This window comes from Syzygium oleosum, unplaced genomic scaffold, assembly GCF_021117445.2.
Source record: "Syzygium oleosum isolate NSW1041296 unplaced genomic scaffold, Sole_v2.1 Sole_v2.11, whole genome shotgun sequence".
NCBI lineage: Eukaryota > Viridiplantae > Streptophyta > Magnoliopsida > Myrtales > Myrtaceae > Syzygium > Syzygium oleosum.
In genome coordinates, this window is record NW_026607495.1 from 5395333 (window position 1) to 5408026 (window position 12694).

Consider the following 12694-nt stretch of genomic DNA (forward strand, 5'->3'; position numbering starts at 1 on the left):
CACAATAAGTTTTAGGACTTAATTGCACTTTCATGATAAGTTTTAAGATTTTCAATGTACTTATCCCTTCATTTTTTTGTCTACATGTTCTTCATGTACTTTCCTAGTTAGGAAAAAACAAAAGAAGGTGGAAAGAAAGAAAGGTTAGCCATCTCAGCTCTAATTAAAAGTAATAAATGCGGAGCAACGCTATGCTAGGTATACCAAGTTAGATCGGTAAAATAATGTTTTAAGTGACAAGGCATGCAAGTGGGCACTTGCGCGAATGGCCAATACTTTACCGTGTTACTTTGGAATAATTACCAAAAAAAGTTCTAAACCTATTACATGTATGCCAATTCAATCCAAAACCTTTTTAATTTGATCAATTTAGTCTTAACCTTTCAATTTTGTCCGGAAATTACTGATGTGGAAGCTGGCTGTCCTACCTAGCACGACCGACTAACGTAAACATTTTTTTAGTAATTTTTTTTAAAAAAATTCTGAATTGTTTTATTTTTTTTATCTTTCATTGTGTCCAAGTCGTTGATTGTCTCGTGTTATGTGTTACCATTAGTTTGGTTCATTATTCTAAATTGAGTCTGGTTAACGAGTGTTCTCGGGACACTTATTAATCATATTCATTAAGAAATATTTTGATTTGTTTTAAGGCATATCACCAGAGAGACATTGCATTAAGAATCACAAGTTTTCCTTAACGGGGTGGTTGTTAACAAAATCCTCCTAATTAAGTACGCTTAACGAAAGTAATCTGAATAATATCAGGGATAGTAAAATAACTAAATTATGGGGAAAAAGACTCTTACTAACTTTAACAATAGAATGTGATAAAGAGAAAACCGAAAGATTTAGTTACGGAACATGTGGAGTTCTAAAAAATATCATTTGTCCAAAACGAAATTTTGTTCCGTGTATGGTAAAGTTGAATAATCAACATATAAAAAAGATTGGCTGTCATCGGCAGAACAAAACCATGTTTTAACTTTTCTTTATTTGGCCAAATATAATAAGACGTTTAATTAATATCTCAGTCACTCCTATAGGTTTGTCTTTACTTGCACGTTCTTGTTGCATTGAGCTTTGCAAGACTATAGGAAAGTCTTTTTGGTTCCTTTTAACGTATTTATAACTACTATGGATTTGTCTTTTCTTGTACGTTTGTGTTGCATTGCCCTTTGTTCAATCTAATCCTCAAACTTTAAAAGAATCTATTCAATACAATCCTTTCATTAAAAATATAACACTATTAACTGATGTGACCACATCTAACATTGATAAAAAGTTTAGGAAACGACCTATGTCATTATCCTCTCAGACAAATTGAAAGCTCAAGCACAATAGTCAGTCAAATACATATGCACACACTCGAGTAGTACGAGCCGAGTTAGGGTCGGCACATCATGGGCAGATCCGACCCGGTCCAAAGCCTAACAATGTATCTAATCAAAGGACTTCCATTAGGAGGTTTAATTTGACTGACAAGAAAATGAATGAGTAGCTTTCGAAATCGAAGCTAATCTATCCAACATGACAAAAGAAATGAGTAGAATGAAGTTTTGTGATTGAACTGTCCCGCAAGATTCCAACTACAAAGTCAAGAGCGCATCTGTTACTCTTTGACTCCATTTATTTGCAGAAAAAAGAATAATTTTAAAAAAATTTCCAAAAAATATCACTCGTATTACTTACAAAGATGTCGTTCATAAAAATGTTTAAATATAAATTTTTATCGATAATGAAAATATTTTTTATTGGCTAATTATCTTAAGTGATAGCAGCGATAATTTTATAGGATTCTGTTTTTCAAATTATTTATTTTTGTCCTTTCCTCTTTTTTCTTTCCTATCCTTCTCTTTGGGCGAAATTGGAGAGGCCAAAAGAGATGCAAATGGCCAGAATGAGTAAATGGATTCTGAGCCATTTATCTCATTGACATTTTAGTCATTAATAAAATTTACTTTTTGTTAAAAAAAATATTATTAACCGGTTCAATATTGGTTCAACCCTAGACTAACTTGGTCGGTTTGATTCCTAGAAAAAATTGGCGGGTTCAACCCTTACCCTTGGAACTCAATCAAACCCGATCAATTCTCAAGCGGGAGAATTACCAAAAAAAGTCCTAAACCTATTACAATTGTGTCAATTTAGTTCTAAGCATTTTTTTATGACAATTGAGTCCTAAGCTTTTTGCATTTGTGCCAATTCAGTCCATCTTACCAATTTTGGCCAGCCGGCACTGATGTGGCACGACCGGCACTAACGTAGATAATTTTTAATAATATTTTAATGTATTTTTGAATTTTTTTATTTTTCTTTTATTTTTTTTTCCTTCCTTCTTCCTCTAGTCGGCCTTGTCGTCGTTGGGCAAGGGCGAGCTCCCCCAACCTCTGGCAAGGCCGACCTCACCCAACGATGGCAAGGCTCGCCTCGCCAGGGGCAGGCGAGGGCTCGCCTCACTCAACCACTGATGAGGCGAGCCCTCGCTAGATCCAGCGAGGCTGCCCCTCGCTAGTCTAAGGAAGAAGGAAGAAAAAGAAAAGAAAAGAAAAGAAAAATAAATAAATTTAAAAAAATATTAAAAATTATTAAAAATTATCCACGTCAATGCTGGCTGAGCTACGTCAGCGTCGGCTAGCCAATATTAGCTAGATAGACTGAATTGGTATAAATACAAAAGATTTAGGAGTCAATTGATAAAAAAAAATTTAGGATTGAGTTGTCACAATTCCAATAGCTTTAGATTTTTTTGGTAATTTTCCCATTGTCAAGCTACTTGGTTGTAGGCTTGACCTGAATCGCTCGTGCTAGTTGCCGAATTGAACTCGGACCATTGCTCACCCATTAAGATTGGTGTACTTTAATATCTGCAAAACTTTTCCTAGCTCAAAAAATGGCTTTTTTTTTCCTATCCTTTTTTTTCCATTCCCTGTGTTTGGGCGAAAATGAAGAGAGCAAAAGAGAGGCAAACGACTAGATTATCGAGTGGATTGGGATTCTTTTTTATTTCTTCGAGCTTTTAGTTGTTAATTATCAACAGATTTACTACCCGAGACTAATTTGATCGGTTCGGTTGGGATAATTACCCAATCAAATCTTAAATCTATTGTACCGGTGTTAATTCGGTACTAAATTTTTCACTTTTACCAATGTAATCCTAAACCTTTGCGGGATATTTCAATATAGTCCTTCCGACCAATTATCGCCGGAAATAACTGACATGGCGTTCAGTCATCGCCGACTGTCCTGCGTGGCACACTAATGCGGACACCTTATGGATCGTCACGTTAGCGATTTCCAGCTACAATTGGCCGGAATGATTAAATTGGAATTTTGCATAAAGGTTTATGATTATATTAGCAAAATTAGAAAGTTTAACATTAAATTGACATCCGTACAATAGATTTATGATTAAATTGGTAATTTTCCCCGCTTTGGTTCCTCGATAGAATTGGTGGGTTGGACCCTCGGTTTGGAAGTAAACCAACCCGGGTCCGTGTTTCTTCTGAAATTTCCTAATTTTGCACCATGCCAATGACCCGAGTGAATTATCCAATCACAAGTAGCAAAATTAGGAATGTGAATTTGTAAGACATTTCATGATTCTTTTTTCTTAAGTATAGTTGCAAAGTGAAGAGGATTTTCTCTCTTCAAAAGTAGAGAGAGAAAGCCATATGGGAGAAGCTTTCCCTCCCGTGATTTACATATACATTACGTGATTTACAAGCATAAGCTTCAATTATTGTTACACTTCATGAACCTCCTTACCTTCTGACTAGAGATCACGCCAATTAGATGGCCTAACTAACTCGGGTCATTGGATAATTATGCTGCTTGTGATTGGATAATTAACTCGGGTCATTGGCGAACGAATATTCTTTTTTCAAATAATTATCCAATCACAAGTAGCAAAATTAGGAATGTGAATTTGTAATTGAAGATAAGGAGGTTCATGAAGTTAAAAGATAAGGAGGTTCATGAAATAATAAAATCGCTTATTTGGATAAGGAGGTTCATGATGTGGAACTAATATTCTTTATTATTTGATAATTATGAAAAAAGAATATTAGTTCGATAATTTCCACAAAAATATATTAAACATACGTGACGGAGTAACACGAAATAGCGGTAAATCTCGATCCATCTTTTTAAATCACGGGCTTATTGTTCTCGCCTCGAGAAAAAAGTGGACGATCGACGCTTCCGAGAACTCCTCGATCGATACGTGATTAGAGTCTAACCCCGCATGTCTTTGCCCACTTAATCTCATCACTGAAGGTTAAGCTTTCATCCGCTAAACAATGCTTAATTGTATCTGATTGGACATAAGCAATAGTCAAATAATCAATGATCTGTATGAAGTATATTCCTCCATAACTACCATGGGCTTGTCCTTTAGTTGCACAATTCTTGATTGGTTGCATTGGACTTGCAAGCTGTCCAAAGTTTGCTTTCACAAACCCTAACATACATTAATAGAATAAAATTGCCACCTGAATTTCATAACTACTGAATCCACCATGATGGAATTAATAAGTAGCTGATGATCACAATGCCAAATTGATATTAGGTACATCTAATCTATTCAAAGACATTTAGAGCATACTCGACATGGATACGCACGTGAATTTGTGCCTCGGAGATAGACCAAGTTCGATTAGGACTTTGTGCTTTTTCCAGAAGCTTGAGTTTTGGTATTAAATTCTTAACTCGGCACGATCTCTCTTAAACTTAGCCGTACGAGAATGACTGTCTCGCGAATGCTCTGATTTCGGAATGGAACCGATCCGATCGAGATGGGGGTGTTTGGATTATGCTGTTAACTGAAGTACTTTTCTTGGTTACTCATCAAATAGCGCTCAGCTCAGTTAATACCGTGGCCACCCACTTTTAAAAATCGAGCCTAAATATTATCACACCAATGTTAACAATTTGTGTATGCATGTGTCTATAGTTCGTATCTCCCACTGCTTGTGTTTTGCCCAAATGGATATTTATTGGAAGGGAAAATGGTATAAATGGTTCTCGAACTTTGGCTCCATGTGCAAAGTCGTCCTTGAAATTTTATTTTGTTCAATGTAATCCCTGAATTTTAGCTCAATGTGTAATGTAGTCCTTGAACTTTTTATTTGTTTAATGTGGTCCCTAAACTTTTGGTAAATATTCAATCCAGTCTTTGGTCTAGATAATTTAGGGACTAGATCAGACATTTACCAAAAATTCAAAAAGCACATTGAACTAGTAAAAGGTTTAAGGACAACATTGCATATTGGGTTAAATTTCAGAAACCAGACAACACTGCACATAGGGCCAAAGTTTATGAACTATTGATATAATCATCCCTTGTTGAAATGGAATTTGAACTTTTTCTGACGCCATCTTGGTGATATGGTCAATGAACTTTAACTCAATGTGTAATGTGGTTCCTAGACTTTTAATTTATTTAATGTGGTCCCTAGAATTTTAATTTGTTTAATGTGATACATAGACTTTTGGTACGTGTTCAATTTAGTCCTTGAACTATATGAAAATGGTCAGTGTTGTCCTTCTCTTAATTCAAATTCTATAGTTTAGAGATAAAATTGAATACAAAAGTCAATGGATCAAATTGAATAAATTACAAGTTCATTGATCATATTACTAATTGAATACAAAAGTCAATGGATCAAATTGAATAAATTACAAGTTCATTGATCATATTACTAATTAGGATAAAGTTTAAGAATCATATTGAACAAATTAAAAGTTCAGGGATCGTTAGAGTAAAAAACCAAAAAGGTGACTGTCATCTACTGAACGCACTAAAAACAGGGGTTGGGCAAGCACAGCCCCACCATTGACTGTCGCGAGTACAATAGCAGAAGCTTGTGATGAAGAAGGCTCGCAATTTTGTTGACCCACAAAGAGAACGCTTTCCGAGAGATCAGTGAGAGTTGTTGCATTCCGCTTTTGAAGCCTCGGCTCAGCTCCCCCATAGCTTTCAGGTTTCTTTGCACTCTCTCTCCCCCCTTCTGGTTTGGCCTGCAACGTGTTTGTTCATTTGCCTGAATCAATCTTGCTTTCTTCGTTTCTATTTTCTTCGCTCTGATTCCGTCACAGGTTGGTTCAATTGCCATGGCTGTTGAGAGTGGACAGGTATGTTAAGCGATCCGAATGGAAGTACTGCATCCCGATCGATCTAGTTGCAGCGGGAACACGTTGGTGTTGAATTTGAGAGTCTGAAATGGGTGTTTCCAAATTGAAACTGGACATTCCATTTCCCACTTCTTTGTGGATTCATTTGTTATGTGGGCATCAAGCTGACACTTTCTAAACTACTCAGTGTGTGAGAAAATAATGCAATTTGCGCTGTCATAACCAAAAAGCAAGTTAGAAACGGTATATGAACGACATTTGGCTCATACCTTGTAAACCCAGGAATATGTGGAGCAGCCGACCCTGTGGTTAGCTGCATGGTTTATGCCGGACTTAAGTTCACACGTGTTTTTACGTCGTTTTCTTAGGGTTCTTTTGGCAAAACTCAAGACTAAGCAGTTGAGACTGTTTAGAGAGTTCATTTTTGAGATCGAGTAAATTTTAATGAGGGATCAAGAAATTAATCATCTGAGTGCTTTATGGGTGTAACTGGGGGCCCAAAATTGAGAGATGCAAGATGCAGAATGGTTCTATTTCTCCACAAAAATTGTGAACCGGCACCTAATCTTGGTCCAATGTTTATTGGACTGCTTGCGAGCATTGAATTTTGATGCCCGGGATGTCCAACCCTGAACATGCACACAATTAAAACCTTCTCCTTTTGTCGGGCACGCACATCGATTTGATTTGGTTTTTGATTGGTTTGGGCTCAAAATCAAGGCGCTAATTTGGTTATTCTCCATATTGGGTTGATGTTCCTAGGCAAGTCATCAGTCCTGATCTGCAAGTCCTTCATGCTTCCAAGTCTAAGCAATGCTTGAACCTGGCCAGTGGAATTGACTGTTTTTCAGCATGTCCGTCGGATTATAAGTTGTGGTATCTTTTTTCACCGACTATCTGGTAGCACTTCCCCACGACATAATATTTTACATAACATGATACCTGAAGGCTGACATCACTGCTTTTGGTACTCTCTTGGTGCATCTGGTTTTCTGTTGAATCACTGTAGCTATCACAGAATACATTAGCACATTGCTGTTCTAAACCAAGATCAGAAGCTAGACTGTGCAACCACAATGAGTCTTTTATTGCGTCTGTTACTGCTATGTGTGCAACTTTCGTCATCGACTATGCCTTTATCACATGCAAAGACATCTTCCTTTCACGACATGACTAGGGAAACTGAAAGGACAGCCCTTCAGTGACTATATCCTGTTTCAATCTTGTGCACAATCCGAATTAACATGCCCAGTGACTCGATGATCTTAGTGTCATTCGCTTGGAAACCGACCTAACTCTGCCATCCTCTTGAAATGCTTTAGGATCCACTTTGCAGACTATCGTCTTCCTCCTTATCCTCAGTCTGTGCTGGTAACTTAGTGGAAAATTTAAGCTGTGCTGCAAAAGGGATACTCACATGTTTCACTGATCGCATGCCTATACGCTCTACTAACTTTTTTATGTACTCTAACACAAGCATAATACACGGAACAGTCCTATCTTCATAAATTTTACATATCAAGAAATTTTTCAGCTGCATTAGATCTTTCAGTTCAATTTCTGTACTGGATCAGGGCCTGAGTATTGAGGAACAATGTTTTCGTAATATTCGGGTAATTTTTTTAAAAAAAGGTAAAAAGTCAAAGAGTCAAAAGTAGCTACAGTGGACACTCGGTTCTTTCTCATTTAAGCCGAGAGCATGTTCGGCCGAGAAAGGAAGAAAGGAAAAGAAAGAAAGAGAGGAAAAGAGAAGGAAGAAGAAGAAGAAGAAGAGAAGAGGGTTTTGCGCCGTGCGAATCTCACCTAGCCCATTCGACTTCGTATTGCAGCGTCCGGTAAGCATTCGCACCCCTCGTCCATCCGATCGGACAAGTTTTCACATTTAGGGTTTAAATTCGGAATTTTGGGAAATTCAAGCTGCGAAGTCCGATTTTTGAGTCATTGAGCTACGTATATATATAGAATTTGTAGTTTAGGGTGTCGTGGAGCCGTGGGATTTTACGGATCTTGATTTAGAGTTACGGTTTGCCCAATATGAATTTTTGAAATTGGCCGCACAAGGTGAACAGTGCGCGACCAGCAGTTTTTAGGCTGATTTTCGTTGGTTTTCGGCTCGATTTTGGGACGGCCAAGTTGGGGTTATTGTAGTGCTTTGAATGGGCTTTCTATTGACTATAAGCTCGCTTGAAACGGGGTTCGGTGGAGGAATTTATGGGGCGATCAAGTTTCGCGTTCAAGCTCCGCATTGCGGACGGTTTGGATAATCGCTTTGGATGAGCAATTTGTGAGCGCCTTTGAGTTGTCTCATTAGTGTTTAAGCATCGTTTAGCTGTTTCGTAGTTATCATAGTATTTTACTTGATTTTGATGTCGATTCTCGTTTAATTGTTAGGATTACGAGATCGTCGGTTCGAGTGAGCGTGGTTGTTTGATTTTTGGGGATTCTAGGTGAGTGGTATTATCTCTTCTTTGGTTTTATAAAAATCATATCTCGAAAAAATTATGATTCGACATACATATATATATGTTGAACTTAAAAGAGCATTTTGTTGCATAAATCGGGATCGAGCATTTATTACTTTTTAGTATTTGAGAATGATTTGAGAATGATTTTTGGAAATGTGTTATGAAAGGATACATTTGTATATTGCGTTACGAACTAGTTTATGAAATGAGTTCGGAAATGATTCAAGAAATGCTCTACAAAATGTATTTCTGGCGGATGAGCCGTATTGTGAGAAAGTTATTTGTTTGGTTTGTGAAATGTATTCTCGATTGGATTTTTGATATTGGATAATGATTGTTTGATGCTCAATATGACTGTGAACCCATTGAGGGGTTTTGGGGTATGCATACCGGGTTTAGGATATCCTTCTAAGCTGAGCCATCGGCTTTATAGGTGGAGACCTTGCTAGGGGGGAATCTTGGTAGCCTTGTCACAAGACTTTGTGTCATGACCATGGTTAGATATTGAGTAATAGATTGGTCGATAGAATGGACCATCGACGTTTGATGTGATATGAGATTCATCAATGGAATAGACCATTGATGTGTGATTTGAGATTAGTTAATGGAATGGACCATTGACAGGGTTTTTATAGAGATTAATCAATGGACATGACCATTGATGATTGAATTGTGATGGTGTATCAAATGAGTATTTTCTGGTTTGTATCAAGTTTTGTGAAAAGAAAATAACTCATATTTGATATGATATGATATATATATATATAATATTGTGGATTTTAAATTATGAGTTTTTGGTATTGCTTTATGTATGCATAGTGATTGCTCGATCTGCCTAGAAAAGATACGCACTACTTACTGAGCTGTGGTTGCTCACCCGTCTCTTTCCCAATCTTTTCAGGTTCTTCGGCTAGCGGCCGTTAGTACGAGAGTGCTATCGTGGGGACGTTTGGGAGTTAGATTTTTGGGTTTGATTTTTGGAGTTGTTTGTAAGGTTGTTGATAGTTCGTCGGGTTGGCTGAGTTATTGAAGTACATGTTCTTTTGGTGGATTATAGAAACTCTGATGTTGTAACTAACTTGTTGGTTTATCTGATATATATGTGGTTTGAGATATATATATATTGATAACATGTTGTTGGTTGTTGTTGAGGCTGCGTCCTTCGTGTGGAAGGACGGCCGTGTCATCCCCCTTTTCGAGTTGTTTTTGGGGTGTGACATTTTTTTGGTATCAGAGCTTAGGATATGATTTTTTGGGGTACAAAGTCTATGGGACGTTGTGAGGCTGTGCGCTAGGGTGTTTGTTTTTTTTTAAGGTCTAGGTGACCGTTGGTTCTGATTCAGAGAAGTATGCTTCACCTTATAAGTGATAAGAAAGGCAAACGAGTTGTTACCTTTGATATCGGAAATATATCTTAAGGTTCTCGAGGAGCAATTTTGACAAGGAGGTAAATAGAGTCATTATGATCTAAGTTTGACTTTCAGGGAGTAGAGCAAGCTAGACAAAAACTATGTTGCGAAAGATATCAAATTTGAGGTCGAAGCATGTGCCATGATGCTTAAGGGTATGGAAGACCTTGTGGATGCTATGAAATTCACTATGGCTCGAAGGGTTATAATGTGGTGATTGAGTAAAGTTTTCGTATATCGAAGGTGACAAGAGATGGTGTTACCGTGACAAGAAGTACTGAGTTCAAGGACAAAAATTAAAAACATTGGTCCTAGTCTTGTAAAATAGATTGCAAATGCAACCAATGATCCACATGCGCTACAATCCTCATACGAGCAATATTCACTGAGGGATGCAAGTCAATTGTAGTTGGATGAATGCAATGGACCTGAGATATGGCCTCACCAGCAGTTGGTGTAGTGGTAACAAATTTAGAAAGCAGGGCACAGACATCAGAGGAGATTGCATGGGGTTGGAACAATATTGACTAATGGTGAGAGGGAAATTGGTGAATTGATTGCAAAGGCCACGGAAAAAGTTGGCGAGGAGGGTGTTATTACAATCTCTTATGGGAAGACATTATACAATGAAGAAAGAAATTTGCAACTACAATCGAGGATCGGATTGCCACTCACAGAGCATAACAAGGCTTTGGATGACAAAGATAGTGATGAATTATCTAAATCGTCAGAGAAAAAGAGGCTAATGAGTGAAAAGTTTTATTCAGATCATTAGAAACATGGGTTTGGGAAACATTTGATGGCTCATGTTGCCTTGCCTATGGGGTAGGTCGAACATACCAAACTAAAGCTTTTTGAAAGAAAGATTAAGCTTGAAAAGACGAGAGTTAAACATGCCAAAGAAGTGGTAGAGTTGAAAAAATGCCCATATTCTAATGCAAGAAATCCTTCATATGAAGATGGACTTTGGCAAATCTTACTAGGCAACTATTTCTCGCCTAGCTGTGGAGGCATGCCTAAGTTTGAAAACAATTCAAGAACCACTTGGACAACTAGAGGGAGGAAAAAAAAATTGTGTACTAGAATCATTTCATGCATACTATCAAAGCGACAATGCAATTTCAAGCCTAGCTATATATTCGTTGCCATATATAATGATTTGAGACAGCATTAGCACAGATATGTTGGGCCGCTTACAGCCAGAGGCAGTTCTACTGATTTTGTCTTAGGGCAGGGCATACATTGTTGCTTCATCAGCAGAATTGGGGAAGATATGTTGAACCAGAAAAGATTCGTTTCGAGCTTGTTCGATGAAGATACCAAATTAAGGGTGCATGAAAAATTTCCTAAGGTTGTGACAATAGTGTGAGAAGTCCTTTTCATGTGGGTCTTCATGGATTAGAAGTACATGGACAGAAGTAGGAAGATGCATCTCCATATGGAGGATCCTACTCTTTTGGATGGTATCATAAGTCAACAAATAGATGAACCATTGAATGTTGTTGGATATATGCTTGACAGTAAACATGTGGAGCATGAGAGAAGGTGAAAGAAGAGAAAGCTTTTTCATGAAGAGGACATAGGAAAGGGACTACAACATGGCCATAGCATGTTGCAGGACAAAAACAAATTACTGTAGGTTTGAAATTCGTACACAAGCAAATATCTATGGGCCGGTTCCCAAGGAACTAAATGAAGGTGTTTGTTTTGTAAGGAGGGAGGAAGTTGGTGGTTCCTTCGGTTGTAAAGATGATAGAGTTGCAATTTTTGATACCATGGATGGCCAGTTTACCGACATATCTATTAAAGCTCATGCTTCAAATGGTCAACAATGTGTGCATGTGAGGCTTGTGGTGTACAATGGTTTCGTGACAATTACAAGAGGGCAGAGCATTAGAAGTTTTTCTTTTTGAACATGCCAAAGAGGCCAAGGAAGAAGAGGATGAGAATTCCATGGACAAGGATAGGACTGAGCTTGATGGAGAATGCTCACGTCCTTAGATGCATGCAAGAGTCCTGAACTTGCTCGAGAGTCTGTCTATATGATGATAGCATCCTCCAAATCTGGTTGGACTGTTCTCTCTCAGTTCTCACTCTTCGCGGAGTGAGTGAATTTATTGCCACCGATTCAGTGATTTTTGTGTTGGTTTCTTGCATTTCTTTGTGGGGTCACCGATGATCTTGGAACCCTAAGCTGAAATCCAGTTGATTCGCTCTCTTTGAAGGTTCGGCACAGGATACTTGTGGAAATCAGGTAATGATCGTTGCCATGGATAATATTGGTTCTAAGTGAAATATCAGATTTGCCCAAGTTCCTTAAGAAATCAAAAATTTTTTTTTATCAGCAATGGGAAGGGAGGTGAAAACTACGAAAAGGGAGAAAGTTCAAGTATTGTCGTCGGACCAAGAAGTTTTTTTTTCAGCATGGTTTAAAGATCCGCAAAAGTGTGAAGAGAAATACTGGGTTAACGGTGACGTAGGATTATCATCTGAAGAAGTAGAAAAGATTTTAAGGGTATAATGAGTTGGAGAAGCACGAGGGTGTGTTGATTTTTATACTGATTTTAGATCAATTCAATGACACCTTAGTTAGGATTTTACTAGCTGCTGCCGCCGTTTCTTTTGTTTTGGCTTGGTTGGATGGTGAGGAAGGTGGAGAGATGCAAATAAATACAGTTGTGGAACCCT